We start from the raw sequence: 27,010 nt of genomic DNA, 5'->3' as shown, positions 1-27,010 counted from the left end.
AAGTCTGTCATATAGGCTATATACATTATAATTGTGACATGGCTTTTAATGGTGAGATTTTTGTCTTTGTAATCAGGCTCTCAAAAATTATATAAAAATTTGTATTTAGATTTATTGGCCAATATATCGATTATCGACTTTCAAATATAAAGAATTATCGGTTATCGGTATCGGACAGAATTTTCATATCGGTGCATCCCTAAATATCGGTTGATAATGGATATTTAATTGTACATGCTCATGTTGTATTTTTATATTTAAATGAAGAAGAATGTTCATCTTTAAAGCTGCAGTCCACGATTTTTTGGCCCTCTAGCGGTTAATAAACAGAACTGCATGCGTCTTGCGGAAGAACATTGTAGCCGGAGCTACTTTTCTCCATGTATGTCTATGGCGAGTCAAGCAGTTACTGTGATACTCTGCTGCGGGTCCATACCAGTCCAATCTGAAATAGTCAGAATATATAAGTGTGTATATATATATATATATATATATATATATATATATATATATATATATATATATATATATATATAAGTGTACCATAATGATTTCTGGTAAGACAAAAACACAGTTTTGAAAATGGATTCATGTTGTACATTCTCATTATATAATTTTGGTAAATTGTGAACACAAAAAAAGTTGCGGACAGCAGCTTTAAAAAACACCAGTAATTCAATAACTCTGTTAAATTGAATCTTTAGCAAAACTTAAAATTAATAATGAACATTTAGAATGATTGATTTTATTTTTTGGTGTTTTATTTCACTTATTAATAGTATAGAATTTTAACGTTGTGGTTATTTATCAGTTATCAACCAGAATTTAATATCAGTGCATTCCTAATGCAACTTCAGTAACACTGGAAAAACTTATCATAAATCATCATAAGTCAATTGAGTGTGAGGTTGTCCATCAGATCTTTTTTTTTTTTTTCTTTTTTCTTATTTCTTGCATGTAATTGTTTGGGCTTTTATAATCCTGTGTTTTCTTCTGATTAGCTCTTTTTTTTTTTTTTTTTTTTTGGCTCTCTGGAAACTAGTTTGTTTTCTTTGCCAGTCTATAACAGACTTTTGCGTCAATTGTTTTGATAAGTGTTGCGCAATGAGGCGCACATCTGGAGTTCATGCTGTTCGTCTCAACAGATGGTAACTCATAACTGTTCACTGATAGCATCTTCAGTTTATGCATACAGACTGAACAAAGAACAATTTCCATAGTCAACACAGCGGATATGAACTGTCACTATGATACGGTCACTAACAAAGTTATCAGTCGTTTCATCACTTTTGTCTTCTTTAAACAATTTGCGATAATTTAAACACTTTAAAGATAATGTCATGTCCATGCCAAATGGGAAACAATGAAGGGGATTTATGCAATAAGCACACAGTGACTTTCCATGGCATAGGATTATACATTCTGTGGTGAGGTATAGTGTTTACCATAGTTCTATAGTTTTTGTTACTAAAAGCATAATCTGGGCAAATATGGAAATGATGTGGTTTCACATAATCACTTGAGCCAACTTCTTTTTTGGATGAGTAGTAAAGAAGCATTTTTGCTTTATTTTATTAGATGACCATTAGACAAACAGCTCAAGAACCACCTGGAAATGGTATTAATTAGAGCTGCATGATTAATCATTAAAAGACTGCGATCTCGATTCAAACACCCATGCAATTTTATTCCTAAATGACAATGATTTGGATTTGGATGTCAATTAAACTCTAGACAAGTACGATCACAGCGAACATTCAGATCTGTGTTGGCGCTGCCACTGATCCAGAGAGACAGTTGTCATGTGTATAGGTATTAAACAGCTTTACAAACAGTCTTCAACCACACAGTATCAGTTGAAAAGTTACAAACATTCATATTATCACAGAAGTAAAAGTGTATAGTTCTATAAAACTAAGTTATAGTTCACATATAAACAATGATGTCTACGGTAGCAATCAAAATATAGAGTAAATTACCTTTTGAAAGTATCTTGATGCTTCAAACAATGATTGTATCAATTACATCATTACACCAGTAGGTGGCGACAAGTGATCTGCTCATTGAATCATTCGCTTATTCATCACTCACCATTCAAACTGATATTTTTTTAATAGAGAGAAGCAATTAACATAGTCAGAACCTTTAGCAAATTACAAGCTTTGTTTAGTTGTTTATTCAGAATCGTGGGAGAATCGTGATCTCTATTTTAAACCAAAAAATTGTGATTCTCAGTTTCTCCGGAATCATGCAGCTCTAGTATTAATGCTTTCCTGGTTTTCTTTTGGTACACCAAAGTTTGTGATAAAATCCATTATATGATTCAAGAAAAAAGGGAAAAAAAGAGAGACAAGCCTTATGACTAAAGGTGCGGTTACATTTATTAATTTAAATTTATTAAATTAATGTTTGGTGAATTCACAGGTGAAATCTAATCATCCAGTCATTTCATGCAGATTAGCTGCACTGACTAACAGAAAGCAGCCTGGTTTAGTAATGACTTCTGTGTGAGCAGTGTATCATACACTATTAAGACTTTTAACAATAGACAATGGACCATTTTTCCTGCAAAATTTTGAAGAAATTTCAATAATGTAATCACACACTTTTGAGCCACAATTGGTCCATATAATTTGAACAGAACTTTTTTGTTTTGTTTGAACTCAGTGGCAGATATACTCAGATCATGGTAGCAATCAACTTTCGTGATTTGGCATAATTCGTTTTTGGCATCCTCAGTTTTAGTGTAGTACTAACTATGGTATTTTAGTGGAAATGGCAGCTGCCATGATAAACATTTGAAAGGGATTATTTTTCAACCTTTTACTAAATATATTTGATGCAGGTAAGGCTAGACTCGCAGTGATTTTTCTGTAAAATACAAATACAGGTTACTTTCTTTCTATGCCATGGCATCTGTGGAAGTTTACTTGAACAAGCAACATGCCTTGATTTTGTTCTTGAATTTATATAATGTCTGCATACTTGTATTCTATTTATAACTATTGTTAAAAACGGTCAGCATCGTCTGCTTTATTAGTCAACTCCACACAAAAGTGAGGTGTAAATGCAGTAACGTGTTGTTTGTATGTGAACAAATGCATTGGAGGGAATTCAGCAAGCTGCTCACATTCCCTGCGGATAACGGAATCTTTAATGAATGGTTATCAAGCATTCTGCACGGAGTTACTACTGTAGCACACCTGGAAAAGAGAATAGCGGGGCAGCTGTCATTTAACACCCACTGTTGTTTTAGTGAGTAAAGGATGTTACATCAATCCCATACCTTTTACTCTAATGTGAAAAGGAAATAAACTACAGCCTGTAGCTTAATAACCTATAGCTTCCTAGATATTAAACTTGCCAGCTGGCTAATTTGTTGATGGGTTTGACAGGAGAACTGCATTACTAATGACGGTTGTTCAGAATACAGAGTTCTGTAATCAAAACATGGTTGTTATGAATGACTCAGTCTTGTTGTGACAGACACGCCAAGTATCAGAGTATTGACAAATTTACAGTGCCGCCTACAGCAACAACTCAAATGCTAATCCAGGTGGTTTGAATCGCAGTCAGGTTATCCAGGCCTAAACAGAAATGCCTTAAGGAAAATGTTGTTTATTCTTTTACTGGACTATAACAGCAGAGAATATTCCCCAGTGGTGCGCCCTCAATATTTTATGATTTTTTTTTCAACGGCTACTATGAAAAAGCATGAAAGCATTGGCTGCGACCGCAGCATAATGTGTTGAATAAGAGCGGATCACGTTTCTCCAGGACTAATATAGTCTGCAAATTGGATCTTTAAATTCCCCTTTCATCACAGAAAGGCTAACGAGCTAATCACCGATGCCAGCTGCTGTGTTTGTGCTAGAAAGTTCAGCGTGGCCAAAAACTAGGGTGACCAGATGTCCCGGTTTACCCGGGACATTCCCCGTTTCACAAGGTGTGTCCTGACAGTTCACTAAAAACTGTAAATATGTCTCGTTTTCAGGTTTATTGACTCAACATTAAGTCTGGGTTAAGTTCCAGCTGTGTTTTTTTTTCCATTGCAAGTTCAATTTCTAAAAACTATAGGAATGCCCACACAAATACGTGTGAACAAGTTGAAAGCCGATCCATTTCTTCACATGAAAATGCATAAGGTGTTTTGCTGTCAACATTTTTAGGTTAAAAGAAAAAATAGAAAAAGAAAAAAAAAAACACCTTTGAGCAGCCTGATCATCCCAATGCTGTCAACATTGTCCTTGTCAAAAAGAAGTATATTGAATGTGAACTTGTAGTGTATTTTAATATCAAAAGTATATTTAAAAAGCTGTACGTGCAGATAACAATATATTAATGCAATAAAAGGCCACTTAAGTGCACTTAAAGAGTACGCTTTCATAACTATTAAGTTGACTTAAAAAGTACACTTTAAGTAGCTTTTATAAATGTGCCTTAGCAAAAAACCTTACTGGTGTGCATCTTCAGACAAAACAACAACAACAAGTTGCTTTCAGTTAAAACAGCTCAAACATGCATTGTAGTCTGGGACTAGCTTAAGCCTCGTCTATGAATTCGGGGGTAAAATGTCAAAAGTTTTACTTTAAAAAGCATTTGCTTTAAAGAAGTACACTTATTTTGATGCATAACATACTAAAGCACATGTAAAGTATTTGATTAAAATTTTAACTGTTATTTGATAATACATTTACAGAACATTTAAAATTACAACTTCATTTCAAATGTGTAATTAAATAAATTTAAATACATGACATACAAGTTTTAATAGAAATTACATTAAGGTATATTATACATTAAGTGCTTGACAGTATATTCAGCAGTATATTTAACAATTTTATCAAAGACAGTAGAATTAATAATGAAATGGCATATATATATATATATATATGTACTTAACTTCCACTTAAATGGGTTAAAAAAGGATTAAAGGATTAGTTCACTTCAGAATATAAATTTCCTGATAATTTACTCACTCCCATGTCATCCAAGATGTTTGTCTTTCTTTCCTTAAGTCAAAAAAAAAAAAAAATATTTTTGAGGAAAAATTTCCAGGATTTTTCTCCATATAGTGGACCTCACTGGGGTTCAACAGGTTGAAGGTCCAAATTGCAGTTTCAGGGCAGCTTCAAGGAGCTCTACATGATCCCAGACAAGGAATAATAATAAACTGCATTTAATATACATTTTAACTACAATACATTTTCATTTAATTGTAAATGACATGCAAGCAATTGTCCATTTAGTTTTGCAATAAGATCGCGCTTAAGTATATTATTTCTGTAAAAAGTTAGTGCAAAAAATAGTGCAGGAACTGCACCCTTCAACTCCTGTAAATTGTAAGTGTCAGAATCTACTAGAACATTTCCCCCCCCCCCATTTTAATTAAAAAATCTGCTCACCTAGCAAAAATGCATCTGTACCGACTGGTGTCAAAAGTGTGCGATTTTAAATTAGTGGTGAGTTAATATCACATTCAGTGATATTTAATTAAAATTTGTAAATGGCCATCGGTTTAAATTGTTTGACATGTAAAGGCAAAATTTAAAGAAATAATTGGAAGCAAAATTGGAACACTAGAGGACATCTGAAAAGACATTAAATCAGTCCAGAGGTTCTGAGAAATGCAGAAATGCTTTTTGAATTATATAATTTGAGATTTATAACATGATTCCAGAACACTCGGAAGGAAACAAAGCAGGGAATGTGTGAAGGTGCGTCCTGATGGTGAGCTGCTGAGGCCTTCTCTCCGAACCCGGCCGGTCAAGCCACACAATAACTGAAGTCATCTTGAGAGGAGGGTCTTTGTGGCCCTGCTCAGGGAGGGCCGTGGAGTGTGAACAGCGGCAGAGATGCCTCCGGGGTCAATCCTTTAATATTGATTACAAACTGGAGCGAGGCAGCAGGGCCGACAGGCTGCAGCTGTGAGTTTGCGCAGCTTTGAAGTGACCCGCGCCTGTTGGCTGGTCCCAGGCCCTCGCGCATGAGGAGAGGCTGCAACTATGTGCCTGCCTGTGGGAAAGAATGTCACGCGACGCCACGGCGACGGAGCCTGCCACCGACAGGGGACGAGATTTAGGAGAATCTCGGTGAGAGTGCTGCCAGCAGCAACTACTGTCCCCTCTCCACTGCTCAAAGAGAGAGAGGCGGTAGGCGCATTATAGCACAAGAAGTTAGGGGTGAGAGGGAGCGGTTGCACTGATCATAGGGATCTTCGCAGCAGTCTGGCAACAGTAGCGTGAGCAGAGCTTGTTTTACATTGAAGCCTGACTCTCTCACTGTTTTGTCTACTCAGACTTCAGCCCAAAACATCAGAGCAGATGGAAATTCAGTTTTTTTTTTTTTTAATTCTTGCTTCATGCAATGCAATCTAAGAAATAATTCAGTGGCTTAGTAAATATCACAGTAATAATTAACTTTATTAACATTTAATTAGTGAATACTTGATGGTTTGAGTTGAACATACCAAAATAATTGGCTAAAAATCCAACAGTTAATTTTGTCTAAAATAATTTTTTTCACTAAAAGAATTTAGTATTTGACTAACCAATTCGTTTTTTTTTTTAAATGTACTTAATATATTTGTAAAATTTCTATTAAAAAATATTTGAGAATGGAGAATTAAACTGATTTGTTTCAAGAACTACAAATATTACTTAATTCAAATCAATGTTATTAATCTTTAACACACACTTAATAAATTGAGTAAGTTTACTCAGTTCGCAAAGACCCGCCCGCTTTAGTTACTGTTGCTACGCCCGATAAGCCATGACAATGCGTCGACAGACAAGACAGAGCAGGTTACTTTTGATATAAAAGTCTCAAATTTAAAATTTTGTAATTTTTAAATAAATTTAAACAAATGGCTCTTTAATGTGTGACAGGTTGCTGTAGCGCTTCAGTTCAAGTTGCTCGTGAACCGATCATCTCTTCCTACTAGTTAATTTATAGCATCAAATAAACATGAATGAACATCAGAAGGAATGTTGTTTCAATCTTGGAAAGACCTCAAGTCCTCCGACGTTAATCTACTAACTCCCCTTTGTTGGACAAAACGGCAGATTCAGTGTCATGATTGGTTAGTTCGCCTGTCAATCAAACTCCCGGCGACCAGTCAATAGACCTTGGCTGTTTTTCAATTCCAAGAACTCAGAGAACGGACTTGCATTCTCGTGGAGTCTGGAGTATGTTGACCGCCCGCAGCGTCTTCTGGGATTTTTAACTGTTCGATTCTCTCAAGTTTGCATTCGATACATCCTCAATATCAAGAACACATCCAGGTACTTTAGTCATCCTCTGTTCTTGAGTATTGGAACTGATCTTCAACAGTTGATGATGACGTAGAGCAAGAACACAAGGAGGAAAGATCGCTTAAAGGGTTACTTCAGGATTTAGCATTAAGCTTTGTATTAGTAGAATACCACTAGTATTTTCGAATTACCGTGATTTCCCCCTTCATATCAGCCCGAGATGAGAGATTTATGCATTTTTATTCTGTAAAAAAGCCTCCGATGACGCAAAAATCGTCATTTTGCGTCATCTGAGGCTTTTTTGGCCAGAGGCTTAAAACTACAGCCAGTAATAGCAGGTAGTTCCGCATTTTTTCACCACGCCCATACATATGCGCGTTTGAGGTTACTCACGGACATAAGATTTTATCAAAAGTGGGTGTCAATTATATTTTTAAGCTTACAGTAATTAACTTTATTTTGTCTGCACTACATCAGTGGTTCATCTCGCAAATTTTTCTGTCTCTGCAGTCATCTCAACCAATACAGCAACAGGCTTTTGTGGTAATGTTAGCATAAATAGATAAATAGACTAACTCAGTTTTACAGAACAGTGGCTTTACTTTGATAACAGTCAACTTATATGCAACTTGTACAATGTAATTGTCTATCTAATGTTACTTTGCTAAGTTTGCAGTTTTACTGCTACCTACAACACTACATATAGGCTACTGTGTTATCAGTCTAGTATCAGCGAGTCTTACCTCTAGGCGAATACGCTTAGTACCAGATGCCCAGGCTGTTCGTCCTCTGGGAAAGTGAATATCGATGGTATTGCTGTGTCCTTCAGAATGGTTGTCTTCATTGCAAGGATATTTGGTTCGTAGTCCTCGTGCTTGAAATGGAGACTACATATTCTGCGTTTTTTTAGGTTTTCTATAACGGTGTCATCTCCAAACTTTGGGTGTTTGATGGCCCACAGCCACTGTTTACATCGCTCCAAATCTTTAACTTAATCGGAAAATGATGGAAACTTACTTGTCCTTTCCTGGTTTTGGGTGTACGTCCAGGTACAAAGCAATTTAGCACCATTTCGCTGTAAATGTATGAACTAACTCACGATTTATAGAATTAATATGTAACAAAGCAAGCCTAGTTGTTTGAATTTTCCTGGTAATGCCGTCTGTAACCGATAGGCGTGGTTTGGGCGTGGCCTCGCAAGGGCAGCAAAACAAGTGCATTCTGGGAGTTGTTGTCTTTCATCCACATTAGTCAAAAATACATTTTCTGCCTTTTCTCAGTCTAGAAAGCTCCAAATTCAAAAATAATTTCACATTTCTACTACATAAATGACCAATTTTAAATACACATTCATCTTTCCAGGGGTGTATCAGAGAAACAAGCACGCCACCATCTTTAGAATATTGTCTTTGAATTTCCGTTTTTGAGGTAGCCTAGCTATGTATATTTCTATGGCAGCGCTGTTGAAGAATAATTAGCTGGTGATTTACCTGTTGTAGAGTTAATGAAAGTTATCATCACTGTTATGTTTAAAGCAGATGTCTTAACAAATGTCAGTAGACCGGTAAGTTTTTAAAATGAGCAGTTCATTCATAAATACATAAGATCACTGTGGAAATAGAAACCGGAAATCAAAAGACAACGAGCACAGTGCTGAAAAGGGGCGGGGCTACATAAGGTCTATAGAGTACCACAGGGATGACGTGTTTTTGTAGGCAAAACCCGGAAGTGAGTTAGCATTTTAGGACTTCTGGTTCCATCGCCCCGAATTAAATGGGTTTTTTGAATGGGTTTTTGCTAAATCATCTGAAATAAGGTCTGTAGTTAACAAAGCCTCTAATTATTTTCACGTTTTGATCTATGACATAAAACACACCAGTTATAACCCGCTTGTGATTTTTTTAAACCTTTATTGTGTCTTAAAAACGGTGGTTGCTAACAACAAGGGACTACTTCCTTTGGCGGGGACTTTAGACGTCATCATGACGAACAGGACATTTGGACAGCATTTCTCATCAAAAAGAGGATAAGTATTCATACACAGCGCAGATCATAATCAGAGAGCATGTTTTTAAATAAAGTTAGAGGAAGCTTGGTTGTGGTAAGGGCGACCATGGTGTGCTGTAGTTTGTTTATAGCCTACTGTTAGCTTTTTATATCTGATGACTTTATTTAGGCTTCAAAATGTATAAATGTTGTGTTAACTTGTAAAGATTATCTTCATAGACAAAATGTGTAAGTGTCATAACCCTTTGTTAAACACAGAGCTTATTTTTTGCGATTTTCCAAAAGTCTATGGGAAAAATGCATGGGCTTTTGATCGAGGGAACCCGTGCGCCGCTAACTTCCAGGTTGGCCTACAAAAACACGTCATCCCTGAGGTACTCTATAGAAGGTCGACGTCACTTTCCCGCCAGAACACGCTCCCTCAGCTGGACTGAGTTGCAAAAGAACCTGCTGCATGACTGGATTTAATAGGGGAAACTGCGAAAACGCGAGAAAAACAAACAATTACATTAAAGGTTGGGCTCGAAAGTGTTTCTTACAACTTGTCAAATAAACCTAATCCATGGATATTGACATGTAGCCAGGAATCGTGTTTCCTGACATTTATATGTGCCTGATTTCAAAGCCGGGGAAATACATAAAGCAAATCTGCCTGTGAATATTTTATAGAACTACAATATAACGTTAGGTAGGTCTAAATCTAAGTAATCACTTATATCAATGTTATATATATCGTCATATCGTCCAGCCCTAAAGCTTGTAGCCTATAGTTTTTGTCAGTGTTTATTTAAAAACACCCAATTATGCAGAATATAAGATGGTAAATATTTAATTGATGATTTGTCAACACAATATATAACAATACAATATATCCAACATTTTGACACAAAATGATAACTTCAAATCCATGTTTCTCTGACTGGAGTCCAGCTGTTTCTGTGAATTGCAGCGACCCATTTGCTTCTTTTTTCTGTAGCTTTCGGCAGTCTTTAAATATATTCCTCAGGTTTTGTGTCAAAGCTATTTGTACAGTCAATCACAAAGCTCATTCACGTTTTGGAAATGTTTTGTGTGTTTTTCGCGCATTCACGCTGAAAACCAATGCTGCCACTCAGTGGGCGTGACCACAGTCATAACGGTCGACGGTGACGTCACGTGCATAGAGGGTATGCATCGACGTCACTTTCCCGCCGAAAACGCGCTCCTTCAGCTGGACTGAGTGACAAAAGAACCTGCTGCGTAACTGGATTAATAGGAGAAACGGCGAAAACGCGAGTAAAACTAACGAATTACCCTAAAGGTTGGACTCCAAAGTGTTTCTTACAACTTGTCAAATAAACCTAATCCATGGATATTGACATGCAGCCAGGAGTCGTGTTTCATGACATTTAAATGTGCCTGATTTGACGCCGGGGAAATACATAAAGCAAACCTGCCTGTGAATATTTTATATAACTACAATATCGGTAGGTTTAAATCTGCTTAATCACTTATATCAATGTTATATCGTCATATTGTCCAGCCCTAAAACATATATAGTTTTATAGTATAGTTTTTGACAGTGTTATTTAAAAACACATGCATAATATAAGATGGAAAATATTTAATTGATGAGTCGTCAACATAATATATAACAATACAATATATAAGGTATGATTTTACCTCAAAATCCAACAATTCGACACAAAATGATAACTGAAAATCCATGTTTCTTTGCCTGGAGTCCAGCTGTTTCTGTGACTTGTAGTGATCCATTTGCTTCTTTTTTCTGTTGCTTTCTCTAGTTTTTAAATATATACCTCAGGGTTTGTGTCAAATCTATTTGTACAGTTAGCCGCAAAGCTCTTTCCCGTTTTGAATGTGTTTTGTGTGTTTTTCACAACATTCACGCTGAAAACCAATGCTGCTGCTCAGTCTTTTGCCACTCAGCGTGCGTAACCGCAGTCCTAACGGTCGACGGTGACATCACGTGCATACCCTCTATTAAAATAATACACCCCTCCCCCACCCTCCGACGTGACTTGAACGTGAGTGACGAGAACTAACGGTTGAGTGAGCGCGGGCTCGGGCTGTTTGAATTCTCTTCACTCTCTAGAGCAGTTCTCTCTTCTCAGCGTCGCAGAATGGGTGCATTTCCTCTGTTAAACTCAGGTGTGTATGTTTTAATTGATCTGAAAAACATTAATGTGCTTTAAATCATTTTATATAATGCGAAACAACATGCAGGGACGCAATGCGAGTCACCTAAACGAGTGTCGGGTCTGTCCTTTCGCGTGATTGAAACGCCTGATGCCTTGCATAAAACACTCGACTTTATTCCTAAAGATAATGAATATAATTAGAACTGTGAATTGTTTGTTTATTGGCAGGTTATGGAGTCAGTCGCGTTGGAGATGAGTGAAACGCAGGACGGCGGTTTAAAGTTAGAAGTTCACCCGCCGAGCGCGAGTCCATCTCAGGCACGAGAAGCGCTGATAGGGTGTAAATGGCATAACAGTTGATTTCACTTGAATTTTTACTTATAAAATGTTTGTCACATAAGTTTAAATGTAGTCAATATTGTATAAGGATATAAAATAAGCATTCCTGTACTCATTGAAAATAAAGGCCAATGTCATGCATGTGATTGTGTGGAGAATTTTACAAAGGTTTAGAGGAAATTAAAAGTTAATATTACTCACACTAAAAGTTAATATTATTTATGAATAATAATAAAAAAAAGTTAATATTACTCATAAATATTGTTTTTAAAAGTTCTTCCCTAATTATTTCTACTCAATTTTATTTGTTCATGTACCAAATGCAGTTTCTCAAATTTACGTATGTTTTTCTTGTATTTATTCAGTTCATACAGTTTGTGTAATTGATTTCACTGCTTTAAAATGTACTCAATATATATATATATTTTTTTTTTAATGTTTCACAGAGAAATTGAGTAAATCATAGAGTGTATATTATTATATTTATATAATAATATTATATTGGTTTTATGTTATCAATTTAAAAATACATTTGGGTCCAAAAGTCTACTAGTAAAATGCTAAATCTTTATATATATATATATATATATATATATATATATATAATTTATTTTTTTTAACATGATTTCAGATGAAGCTTTAGGTGCTCTTTGGATCAAGAACATCTAACTGTCAAGCTCACGTAATATACTAAATTTACTTGTGCATAGTGCATAATCTGAAATATTTCATATGCAAGTCATAAGATTTTTTATTTTTTTATTTCTAGGTTTACAGACCCCAGAATCCCAGATTTTCAGTGGTCTCAAACATTTGGAATCTCAGGTATGTTATTCTGCTCTCACAGTTTTACTCATAACACTTTTCTTCCAAACCAAAACATAATTACAGTCATAAAAAATGATATATTTTGTCTGGTACAGATTATACTGTAACCTCACTGCACATACAATGCATCTAGACTCGAGCACCATTTTCCGAAATCTGTCCCAATCCTCAATCTATAAAAATAATACTTTTCACTTTTGACAAAAGTATCATTCATTTAAACAGCAGGGGGTGATCTTACATCAAAGGAGCAATACTTTGCATTCATAAAAGAGATGGATAATCCATAAATGCAAGTTGTTTTCTAAGAAACATTTTTCCTTTGCATCTGTTAATATGGAAAAACAGGAGGGCTTATTTCGGGGTGTGTCTACACTGTGACAACGAAACAGATAGAAAACCTGAAGAGATCATGAGCTGCATTGTGTTCCATGAGGAAAACAGCTCAATAAACATAAAAAATAATGTCTTAATGAATATGTTATATTGCAGAAAGGTTTGTGTGATGGTTAGTTTTTCAGCAGAGGAGATAAAAAATATTATTAGCTGCGAATGGAAACAAATAGATAAAAATAGTCAATGGAAAGTCCCTACCATGAAGAAAAAAACAAACACGTCACATTTTAAGTAGGTCAGAAATATATTATATTCTTACTCAATCAACATGAACAGTCACCATCATTTAATAAACTCCTCTAAGATATCGATATCTAGTTATAATTTTGTATTAATTTACAGAAGTAAACTGACATATAGATAAAGAGACTCTGAGACAGATAGATGTATCTTAGTTCTATAATGTTTTCTGGGACGCGATTAAGAGGAGAATGATGTATAGTCTCTTTCGAGCTGTCACTGTAAAGCGAGAGAGAGGGAAAAGCATAACAAAAACAAACTGATTTGCAGTCTTCACGGCTAATTAATACCTGCCACATGATAAGAATCTGTGTGAAATACGGTACACGCGTATCTCATGCCTGGGTTGGGCAGCCGACCAAAGCATTTCATTTGAGAATTTCTTAGCGACAAATGTCAAAGAGAGGAAAAATGATTTGTTTCACCTCTTATACAGGTAAAGTGGAATGAGGGAAATTGTATAATTATGTACTCAAGCTATTTCACGTATGGTATATTATTTTGGTAATATGTTTTATGCTGATTGCAGTGTTTGCCAGCATAGCAATTTTCTAGTTTATGCTGCGGTGCCGCACTGCTATCATGTTAAATTACAAAGCCTCTATAATTTACTCCTTACAATTTATGTGCACAGAATTTTGCTTAATATCTTTATTTGGGGGGTAATTTTACCCTCTCCACATTGCGATTTTTCTACAAGGGCGTTTTTTTTTTTTTTTTTTTTTTGTTATTGCTGAATTATTGAAGATACACTAGTTAGATTTTTAATGTTTTTAAATAAAGTCTCTAATTTTCACTAAGGCCTTATTTTGATTAAAAATACAGTAAACACTGTAATATTGTGATTTATTATTGCAATTTAAATTAACCATTTTCCATTTAAATATACCTTAAAATATAGTTTATTCCTATGATCAAAGCTGACTTTTCAGCATCATTACTCCAGTTTTCAGTGTCACATGATCCTCCACAAATCAATAGAATATGCTGATTTGCTACTCAAAAAACATTTATTATTATTATTATTATTAATGTTAAAAACTCTTATGCTGCTTAATATTTCTGTCAAAACCGTGATAAATTTTTTTTCAGGACTGATGAAAGTTTAAAAGAACAACATTTATTTGAAATAGAATTGTATTTGTAATATAATAAATTATTAATAAATGTGTGTATATATATATATATATATATATATATATATATATATATATATATATATACACACACACACACACACACTAATTTCAGATCTTTCTAAAATATCATACATCTCTAAAAATTCTTTATTTTTTTTGTCCACAAAACTAAATAAAATAGCAGTGACGATTTTTTGTAAGGAACATCAACATCCAAATAATAATATTCTTTTGTCATAAGAAGGAAGAAGAAAAAGAGAGAACTTGGAGGAAGAACCCAGTGATAGAAACAGACATGACATCATGTGGCATAAATATCAATTAATAATTTTCTTCCCAATTAAGGGTGGAACGCAGGACGAGTCTAATAGTCAGCCTGTGCTATGACCTCATTGTCCCATAACAATGATCCATTGAGGGCCACGGCCTCAGAGCTACATGGCAATTGGTGTCCATAAGTTTTATTTGGCATTTTACAGCTATTAGGTCACACCAGTTCTGTGCCATGTTGAAGGTGGCTATTCTGTGCTGGAGAGAGAGAGAGAGAGAGAGCATGAGGGGGGAGGAGACAGATGGACTGAGACAGATAGAACAGAAACAGACCAGTGATCAGAGCATTAAAGTCTTGCTTTAACTCAGGCATGTTCTGCAGATCTTCAGTGTGCGATAAATTATTGATGAAGAAAAGTATTATTACATTATACCTTTATTTACACAGTCATATCTCTGTGTCTTTCTGTCAGATTTTGCCTATGTTGTAGGGACGTGTGTGTGAGAGACAAATGGAGAACAGCGTCTCTTTTGTGGCTTAATGTACACACACATTTATATTTTTTTGTTTTATTTTTGAACTCTAGTTTTAATTTCTTTGAAGTTTGAAGTTTCATTACTTTGAATTGAAACATGTCCTGCATATATTCCTTTTCGTTGTAAATTCAGTTGCATAAATCACCAATTAAATTTACACTTTCCCTTAAGTAATTTGAAATGTACATGTGATACTTTATTTTATTTTCCATCCTTGGCACTGTTGAAAATGTTTGAAACTGTGAGCATGTGTCTTGGCTTATTGAAGCTGTTTAAATAGTCCTTGAAATGTGGATTTGCTGCTCAGTTCTTTTAGTTTCTCTAACAATCACATATAAAACTTATTTGAACATGAAATAATAACATTTTTAATCCAAGACAAACATGATTGGGAGTTCAGGAATGATCTGTCAAGGCCATTACTCTGTAATTGAAAGGCAAACATTATTTTGTACCTCAATGAAAGTGGTGGCTTAATGCAATTACTCTAGTGATGTGTGATTTCCAGGCATTTTAAATACTCTTCTCTGTGTCTCTTTCTCTCTCTTTACGATCTGCTTCATAAAGGATAGCGTTTTGCCTGAATGGTGCCCAGACTCCTCTCATGTGAGTAATAAGACTATATATATATGTGTGTGTGTGTGTGTGTGGTTCAGGTATACCCTACATTATGGGTCCCCATGAGGAAAACAGCTTATAAATCATAAGTGATGTTTTTTTGAAAATGTAAAAATGCAGAGTTTTGCTTTGAATTGTTAAAAAAGCTGTACTTCAGTCAAATTGTTTTTAATTGTTCAGTAAACTATCTATCTATCTATCTATAATAATAATAATATATTGGAAAAAAAATCAACAAGAAGAGCATATCTGAAGCCGACAACAATCCTATAAATACAATAACCATATAATATAGAAAAATATGCTGGAAACTGTGTATGTACATTCATCTACAGTCATTCACATATAATCAAATCAAAATATACTGATTTTTTTTCTTTGGTCTAATTTTGAATCTCACTCAGTCACTTTAACTATCGTTTAGATGTTGAGATTCATTCTAACATGGTCTAATCACACAAAGGCTTGCTTTATGGACATTGTAAGGTTTTTTAGTCTAAATATATGGATAAACTTGCTTTATTTAGTAAAAGTTAATAATAATAATAAACTTTATTTTCTATAGCGCCTTTAAAAGTAGCATCTCAAAGTGCTTCACAGAAGGAAAAAAAAGAAAAAAAGCATACAATTATACAAACATTACTTTAAAATAAGTGAGATAAAATAAAAAAAATTAAAAATTAAATAAAAATAAAAACACACCAAATAAGAACATAAGTTAAAATATAGTAAACTGTATCTTTGCTGGGCACTGGTATTATTTAAAGATACGCATGCATTAAATAAATGTCATTAAATATAACACATGAGTGCATGTGAGAGCACGTGGCTGCTGGTGGTTAGAGCACAGTCCAATGCCGAAAATGACTCTCAGTTCACACACACGCATACATGCATGTTGGGTTTCCATGTTTTATGGGGACTTTTCATGGACATAATGATTTTGTACAAATTGTATATTCTATCCCCTAAACCTACCCATCAAAGAAAACCATGTAGTTATGTGAGGTATTTTGGTCATAATTTCTTGTCATGATGCAAGGATATTTTGAGTAAACTCAACTTTTATTTATTTCTCTTTTTTTTCTTCTTCTTCTTTTTTTTTTTCTTTTTTTATAATGTGTCTGCCACACTTCAAGTAAGTAGTAATATGATTCTGGTTGGCAGTAAACTCTGTTAATTCTGACCTGGGAATTTTCTAATCTGTTTGTACTTGTCATCTGTTGGTTTCCAGAGTAACCCTGACTATTTTGTCACATACTGGAGCGAATTAACCTCTACTCACTTTCAACCGGTGACAGGCTTAGCTTTATTAAATTGGCACCAGGTTTTTCCCCCTTTTTTCTGTTGGCAAACATGTTATTATACGCTGGAGATTTAACCAATTATTTCCACTGCTGCTTATTTTTCAGTATTTCTGACTCTATACACCAGATATTAAGGGTCTTAATATTGAAATGGTCTCTGTATAAAATACCAGTCTTGCCAAAATTAAACTAATAATGCAGGAATGCAGTATGTCATTGCTTTTTACACTACTCCAAGTTATTTATATAGGCCGGATAATCAAATAATCATTTTCAACAACTGAATGAATGGGCTGCGTCTAGTTTTGCTAGGTGCGGCTTTGTTTAGCGTCACTTGTTTTATCTGTTCTCATAAATGCTTTAATCATTTATTGCTTTTCATAATAAGAAATAAATCTGAGTTCAGGTGCTCCTTATCAATCAGTCCAATCAATATTAGCAGTTCAAAAAGAAATTCAGCTTTGCACATACAACCGTATACACCTTAGTTAGCAAGAAACCAAATGTGTGTGGGTGTGCGAATCAATGTGAGTATGTTTTGTGCGTTCAGGGTGTTGTTACACATCTTTCAACAAGCAGTGTGTGTACGATTGCATGCATGTGTGAGAGTATCAAATTTATCATGCCCAACTATGCGCGGTCTTTAATCATTACCATAACTGATTGTGTCGGGTTTATTTTGTTTTGATTTCCCTTTGAAGCTGTTTACTCTGCAGCTTTATTCGTAATTCATCACAAAACCAGAATTAGGCGCAGTGGTTTTAGCGACCTCAACAAAGCTCACCTCTGTGAATGTGAATGGGCCTTTCTTTAGGAGGGCGGGTGAGTGTGTTTGTAAGCGACAATACACCTGGTAACTCTGTAAACTGTTGTACATCAACACAATGACTCACGATGAGTGTGTTCGAATGAAAACATGGCTTATGTGTCAATATAGTTTATGTAAACCTTGTCAAAATCTGTTGTATGTGACTACAGAGGGGAACGTTTAATTGCGATTCCATCATTAATCTTAACATCATGCATCTTAAATTGGACTGGGAGTGAATGTTGGGTGTGAGGTAGAAAAGCAAAACAAGGACAGGGTGTTAAGAGCGTGTTAAGCACAAAGTTGAGACCCTTTTGGAGGGGGGAAGCATTGAGAAAGTTACACGTGAAGCGAATCTGATGATTGTTATGTTTCACCTGCTGAACGAGAGGAAATCAACATGCATTTGCCAGTCAATTACATCATTGCTGAACACATGCCAAGTCAAGTTGAGCTGGATCTCTTCCAGGTCCACTCCACCTCTCCAACCTCACTCTCACAAACACACATGCTCTTTTACACCAGTTGTTTTTATTAGGGATATCAATAGATTAACATTTCTTAATCGCACCCTTACCGTGAAATTAAGCATACACCATTTATCTTGTTTAACACATTCATTTTGTCATCATTTGTTATATCCAGCAAAGCAAACCATCAAATTGAAGGCTGATTCACACAAAACTGTATTTTCTGCAAGCTTTTTTTAAAGGTAAATGTTGGTGTCTTTCCAAAAAAGTACACTTGGAGACTCCACAAGGACACCAAATAACCAAATGATATAAGGACTCCCTATAATTCATACATTTCTGCACACCAAAGCACCCATTAAAAAAAAAAATACAGAAATAAAACTTTCAGAATTCACAGTGTATAGTATGTGTACAGTGAAACAGCAAAGTCAAGTTGCGATACTGAACAGAACCACATGGAGATGCCAAAAAACCCTAAACCAACTGCCCGCTTGACAAATCCAAACATTATCCTGAATGTGTGTGGAAACAACATGAATGTTCCAGAAATATGTCTGTGCATAAATACATTGTGCAATCAGTGCTTCGACAGCCCACATACATGGTTTGTTTGCTTTAATATAACGGACTCACACGTGCTTACTGTACGACTCCTGGACATCATAACGCAGTCATCTTTACCTTGATTTCAATCCTCATCCATCAAACCATTATTAGCCAGATGCTGGTTTGCTGTATCCAGCCGAGAAATGTAGTTTGCGTATCATTTCGATTTTGATTTTAGCTTCCAACAATTCTGAAGACAAGATAATCAAGGTAAAATGATTACTGTACCACTGCCGCGTTCTGTCCAGCGCAATTTCCTTTCATTTACAGCGGTGCACTTTAATTCCTACCTAACCCAGACTTCACATCCAAATCAGCCGAATAAGAGAGTGATGTGAAATGCAGTCAACTGTTGCTAAACTGTGGGACGTGTTTGATATTAAGCGGTGCTATTAAAAGCATATTGAGCCACAAAAGAGACGCTGTTCTTTAGGTGGCCACCTGTGCGTGCGCTCCGAGACGGGGTGGAACGCGCATAAGCAAAGTATACTATGGGCTTCAGATACGCACCTAAACGGTCAAATAACCTACACACAAATATATCGAAATGTGGTTTTGATAAGTATCCTCGTAAACGCAGTCGGTTATGTCTCAAGTGAACACTGAGAAATTGCGAGTGTGTAACAGTAGGCCTATATTGGACCCGTGCAGCTCTTAAAGTGACAGCAGCCAACATTAATTATTGCTGCAGTCATTGTTTAGCCTGGTAATACCAGACTCTGCTACTTCACTTTGCTTCGTAGACAGAGTCTGGAATGGCATAATAGAAAAGTGTTTTCTCTCTCGCTAGGGGACGCTTGTCTGAAGTTTAAAATCATTGGTTACCCGTAAGCCAATCAGATACGTTTAGTTATGAGGTATGTTATCCGCCTGTACAGCCGCATCGAAGCACAGACATCATGCATCGAACTCAAATCTATGATTGAACTTCCACTGTAAACCTGTTGTAAACACATGATGATGTGAGCGAAATACCGGAGTGAACATGGCTGTAAACGACTTTTGCAGATTATGTGAAGTTAATGCATCCCGGAGTTTGCATCCCGTGTCTCGTTTCCCATTTCCGCGGTCGTTTCGGTTTTCGATTTCTCTAACCTACAATGTAAAACTCGGCGCTTAGCATCTACGTCACGGCTCTCAGCCCGCCCTCTGTTCGTTGATTGGCCAGCTGTTTCCAGACCGGTGGCAAACACAAAGCTCTGACGCTGTATCAGACTGAGTACAGAAGCGAAATGAAATTGAGCGGAAGTAGGAAGTCTGACGTAGTCAGGCTAGTCATTGTTAATCTAACAAGAAAAGACAAAGATAAAATCAGTCTTTGCTCTTGAATGAATAACTTTTATAGTTTTAAATACGGATTAGTCTATATTTAAAGTATACAACAGTTATTTTACATTTGATTACTTTATTCAATTTCTGTTGAGTATTACTTGTCTGAATACCACTGTTAGTACATCTTCCTGAAAAACCTAAAGCACTGTTTATTTCATTTGTATTTTTGTTCTATTGTATTTTTTTGTCAGGTTTTGTTTGTAATTAGTTATTTTAGTTTTTTACTGACATTAACCTAATATTAGTTTTTGCTAAAGTATAGGTAATTGTGAAATTTCACTGACATTTAAAATGACTCATATCATGAAAAAGACTTATATCACCCACCAATAATCATGTTAAATAATCGTGATTTCAATATTGACCAAAATAATCAAAAAATAAATAAATAAATAATGGCTGACAAGTTGGGCATGAAAGGGATGAACAGGAAAGTAGACTTTAAATTATTTTGTATATCTTTCAAATTTCAGTATTTCAAATATTCTTCATTGTTTAAAAAGTGTGAACACTATGCAGCACACTTTCTGTGTGCAGAACAAGGATGCAAGTTTACCTGCTCGACGAAAGAAGTGTAAAGTGTAGTCCTTATGTAGCTTCTTGCTAACAACTTGCTTTTTAAATTCACGCTTCGCTCTGTAATTTACTGTGCATTATATCAATCAAATCAATCAAAATTTTATTTATATAGCACAATAAGTACAACAGTAGTTGGCCATTGTGCTGTACAAGAGGATAAATAAACAAATAAATAAATATAATAATGCAATAATAAAAGGAGTTAACATCGGAAACACTAATTTGAAATCTTTAAAAATCAATGTTAAAAATCAAATACAGTTGTAGGCCTTAGAGAAAAAGTAAGTTTTCAACTTAGATTTAAATTCAGACTCTGTACTAGTCTTAAAGATAGAGGAAGACTATTCCACAATTTTGGACCAATAATAGAAAAAGCACGGTCACTCCTCGTCTTAAGTCTAGATCTTGGAACCATTAGCAATCTTTGATTAGATTACCTTAATGATCTTGAATGACCATCTGAAGATGACTAATATTGGATTGGCTCAATATAAAGATAATTACAATAGTCAAGTCTCGATGTAATAAATTAATGTATTATATAACAAAATGTGAAAGTCTCTTAAAGTAATATTAACCACAACTTCTAAAAACCCTCATGAAATAGCTGAGGGAACTAGTGTATTAGTGTTAGTGTTCTGGTTGGCCTACAAATTGACATCATGACTGAATAGCTGTATTATGCTCACAGTGTGTACAACCCAAGAACGGCAATCGATTTCTGTATGCACATGAATTCTCAATTTACTTTAATACATGTCATCCTGTTTAAATCCATTCTGCAGACATTTCCTCCAAAATCAGGCAAAAAAAAAAAAAAGTCCATCCTTGGGTAGTGAAGATTCTGGCTGACAGCTCATGCCATATCTCGTATGTTCATATTGTGTTCATTGAGAAATCTGTGCTTCTCTAGGCTAGCTGGACAGCTTATGCGTCATCACCAAATAAACGCTGCCTTAGATTATGGGGTTGAAAGATGGTCTCCTTTCTATCACACAGGGCAGATAAGTCTATCAACGAAACAGCCTTGGAGGAAGGGAGCTGCTTAAAAGCTCATAAATGTCTCCTTTTCTTCACTTCCTTTTTGCTTAATCTTGTCCCTCTGGGCAAACGTATGGTACTCTTGCGCTTTGCTGAACCTTAAGCCAGAGTTAAGCAGTTCAGGAGACATAGTACAGAGAAAGACTACAGGTATTTGAAAATTCATAGCGCAGTGTAATTTGTTTGCAGATATCAATAATTATCAATTAGAGGAATCAGACAGAATGGACGGGGAAATTTCAGCCCAACCTTGCTTTATGTCTTTTTAAGTGTTTGTTCTGGCTGTAGTTCAGTTATAAATGCTGTACCTTTGTTAGTCAGTGCTAATGCATTTAATTTTGCGGCCTTTCCAAATCCTAATTTGATTTATATCCTGGACGGTCGGTCAGCCAGCCTGCCTTCAGCAAACAATCGTGTACCAGAGTATCAAGCAATTATATAGTGTTGCACGGGAGAAAATCACTAGAAAACAAATAAATGAGCAAGGTGTACTATTGACTACATATTGAGCAGTGTATACTGCATACTACAAACTATATTATACAATTTTTAAACAGTATGTACTGTAGTATGCAACGAACATTTGAAACAGTATTATGGTACATATTCATGCAACTTAATACATTTATATTACATTTAAATTATTTATTTATCTATTTATTTATTTTTAAAGAATTTTTAGCAGTCCCATCAAAAAACAAGTCAACAAGATGATTAAATAATGGTTAATTAAAAGCAGTTAATTCATCACCCCATAAGTGCATTGCACTGTGATATATAGTATTCCACAGAGTGTAATCTGGTAGTTTTTGGCAAATTTAAAAGGGCTATCCATGTATTGCATGCATGCATAATGAAAATTTGGAGTCCGACTTTGGAGTTTTTCCCTTTTTCCACCTCGCTTTTAAATTGCTTACGTTGCACATCCACTGCCGCAGAGCCTAGCAAGCATTTTCAATTAATTCCAATAGGAATGAACTAAAAAAAACGCTCACTTTTCTCCACTCGCTCTGCGCCATGCACCATTATGAATGCCCGTGCGGCCGTCAGCATTTTACTTTCGAATTAGCGGCAATATGGACGTGGCAATTGCTTGAATGGTGGGTTTATTATTATTCGTAATGGAAAACACAACAACAAAACAGTACAATGACAAACTCGCTTAAATAGGCATCTTTACATTTTACTTTGAAACCAAATCTTCCGCCATGGTCTTGTCAGTCAGGAGAGAGGCGAAGTGGTTGAAGTGAGGTAAATATGACTCCTGCTGCTGATCTGTGCTGTGACTCTTGTTCGGCTCACGCTGCATTAAACAGACGCATTCAGTTTTTAATTGTAGTGTCTGTTCTCTAACTGAACTGAATTATTTCACAGTGCCGCATTGGGCAAGTGATGTAACCGGTGTTGCGGCTGAACACCGTCAACACTGACTATCGCAAAATGCATTATACTGTCTGAAAAATAGTATGGCATTCCCAGCATACCCAGTGATCACTACAGTTTTTTTTATTTTTTTTATATATATATATTTGAGGAATTATAAGGGGTGGGGAAACGTTGCAGACTGGACCTGAATCAAGCAGCATGAGCACCACAGCCATATTTTAAGAGCATGTGTGGTTAACAGTGTTAAGTGTAATGCACTACTTAGTAATTAATTACTGTTATTTAATTACTTTCCACTTGAAAAAAATACAGTAAGAGATTACTCTTAATTTTTCTGTAATTTAATTACAGGTACTTCTGATGTAATTACATTAAATACAGTATAGACTATAGAACAATTCCATATAAAACAATAGTAGATTTAACATCAAAATTGAATATCTAATGTTTAAAAAATGTAACCTTCCTAACCTTTAACATTTCAGTGTAACGTTCTCCCTTTAAATACTTTGGTCAGTTCAATAATAATTTATGTAAGAGACACTGCAGGTGAATAGGGTAAAAAAAATAAAAAAATAAAAATAAATAATAGTTATCACAATACTTCCCAAGTGGATTGATTACAATAAGAATTGCAAACATTTTTTGTATTACAAGTTTTCTAAAATGTTATGTTTAAATATGCAAATGAGGCATTATTTACTTAAAAAGGCGCTAATCTGCATACAATTCTAGTACAAAAATCTGAACATTTGATGAAGTCATGTTCAGAATTCTTGTTCTATTTTTTGTCATTAGAGACAAAGGTTTTTACAGAGGGTATTTTGGGTATCTCTTTTTATCACTCCATAATTCATGTTATATATAATCTAGCAAATTATATATGAACAAATCCCTCTGTAAAAACCTTCAGAATATAGATAGGAATACAACTGCAAAGTCTGGTGTAAGTGCTTCTGAAGTGGAGATATATGACTCAGTGTAGGAGAAAAAAATAATTTTGAGAAAACGGCCTTTAAAATATATTTTGTAATTGAAATCTATAGACAGAAATGAATAAAGTGGCAGAAAATGCATGATTAAAGGTGAATTTTGAATGTTTTATTACCACTAGCCGGAAAAAAACACTTTATTAAAAGCCAGAAAGCCCAAAATCGAAAAAAAAAAACAGTGTTTTAGCCTGTAGTGTCTCGCCTTAAAAAAGAAGTTTAATGTCTATCCTTGTATTGTTCAACTGGTCGAGGTTGATATGGGATTTAGAAAGTAATAAGTAATGCAATACTTTTTAGGGGGAGTAATTAGTACAGTAATCTAATTACACTACTGAAGATGTAATTAGTAGCTAGTAATTAATTACTCTTTTAGAGTAACTTACCCAACAGTGGCTGTAAATGTTATACCACAGCTCTGATTGACTGCATCGGTCTTGTAGACTTCAACAGGGCATTGAAGCTCATCCACTGACACTCAAGCTTCATATGTTTAAACACTTCATATTTTCTCACCGCTAATAGATGCATGAGGCAGTGTTGACGCTTAGAATTTTAATCTGGGAAATCTCACAAAATCCCATTTTCCATTCCAATTTTAAATAATCCAATGCCTACAGTCAGTGCAAGTATGTACAGGACAGACCCCACAGCAAGAGTGTTTGCAATGTACTGTGTAAGATGGAAATGCTCAAATTAAGTAGTTTTGAAGGGTTTGTGAGTGTGGCAAAACCAGCAACCTAAACCCTTTCTATATAGACTGCTGTTTGAACAATGTGTAACATAAGCATCAATTTCTCCTCAAAAGAATAAATCAAACCTTAAGCATAAACTACTGGGGTTTATAATCAGTGGCGGAGCCAGGATTTTTTCATAGGGGTGGCCAGGCAGGGGCCAGCAACCAGTCTGGGGTGGCACAGAAATCTTCATTATTTAAACATAAAAATTAGTCTCATTATAATGTAGCTACTGGACTGTGCCTACAACACAACTGAATACAGTTCGTTTTTAGCCTACTTAATTGTAATTGAGATCATGGAATGCTGAGTGAATTTGACCCTTTTTTTTTTCTTCTTTTTTTTAAATCATTCCTCACTTGCAGGCATATTAATAAAGGGGCTGATACTATAGCTAAATTTCAACTTGTTTTCAACCAGTTCTGGTTCTCAGAACCCCCAATAGCTTGTTCTTCATTGTTGCATTTCCATTGATGAGACATGCAGATACCTACATACTGTACTTCAAAGATTATGTAAAATTGTAAAATTATGAATGTAAAATTAATTATGCATTTAAATGTGATACATTTTTATTTGTACTTTATAAATTAACGCAAAATTAGCATCTTCTAGTACAAATGCACAGTTCTCACATTTATTTATGCATTCGAAAAATTACATATAAGCTTGTGCCTTAGCCTATATTGTGATCTCACATAGCAGAATATTTTAGTCCAGAGAGACATGTGACGCATATATAGGCCTACATGCATGCAGTTTTAACGCAGCTTTAATCGCCTTTTTTGGTTATTGCATGACTTAATAGATGACAGAACTACGACGTTGCATTTATAGTGAGTAATATACAGCGCGCCATATTTGCGCGTGATTGAAAAGTGCGCGGTCTAGCAACCCACCAGTTGAGAAACATTTAAGTAAGCTATAGATGTATATAATGTTCGCCATTCACTGTTGTTCTGCTGAAGCTCACCAGTATCGTTTCCGCGCGTGTTTGACTTGCGCCTGGCGCTGAGCCGAAGGTGGAGTGCGCGTCTGAGAAGTCTCCCGTTTTTTGTGGTCTTAAAGAGGCGGTTCTGCGTTTAAATAAACGCAATTCTTGTCAACAAAAAAAAAGTAGACAGAAACGGCAATTGTGAGCGGGGTGGCCAAAGGGGTGGCCAAGCTTAGGCCAAGGGTGGCCACGGCCACCCCTGGCCACCCCCTGGCTCCGCCCCTGTTTATAATATAGGCTGCCCTCATTTGCCATTGTATCTTTCCTTCAAATGAAAGTAACCTTTCCTAGGTTGTAGCATTATATGGAATTTTTTTGAGTACCACTTTTTGAAGCAAAGTTTATTCCAGCGGCTTTTATCCTGCACCACTCAAAATGGAACTCTTACCCAAGTCTAAACTAAAATTTTTCAAATACTGACATTTTAAAATGTTCAAGTCTGCCCTCATTTAGTAATTCCTTTTTTATTCATTTCATTCATTCATTTAGTTTCACAAAACTTCCATGTTTTTACATCATTCAAACACTGATTATTCAAAATCTGGATTATTATTTAGTGAATGATTGAGTTTGCTGTCTTAGTGATGAGTGGATGGTTAACAATTACATTATACCCAGTCTTATTTAACACTTAAATAAGAAACATTTATGATTACCACTAAATTAGAATTTTATCAATATAAAATATTTTTTTATTGACAGTTTGTGGTTTCATCAATTGTCTAGATGTACATTTTGTGTGTGTGTGTGTGTGTGTGTATGTGTTGCTATATGTTTGATGAGTTCGAACTGAATTAGAACTGTATGACATTCCATTGATAATTCATTATGGCATTTGAAGCTTAAAGAGTTAGTTCATCCAAAAATGAAAATCCTGTCATTAATTACTCGCCCTCACATCCTTCCACACCCGTAAGACCTTCGTTCATCTTCAGAACACAAATGAAGATATTTTTGATGAAATCCATGATTTTTTTTGTCCTCCGATAG

This window comes from Megalobrama amblycephala, linkage group LG19 (assembly GCF_018812025.1).
Source record: "Megalobrama amblycephala isolate DHTTF-2021 linkage group LG19, ASM1881202v1, whole genome shotgun sequence".
NCBI classification, from domain to species: domain Eukaryota; kingdom Metazoa; phylum Chordata; class Actinopteri; order Cypriniformes; family Xenocyprididae; genus Megalobrama; species Megalobrama amblycephala.
Note: the sequence above shows the minus strand (reverse complement) of the source record.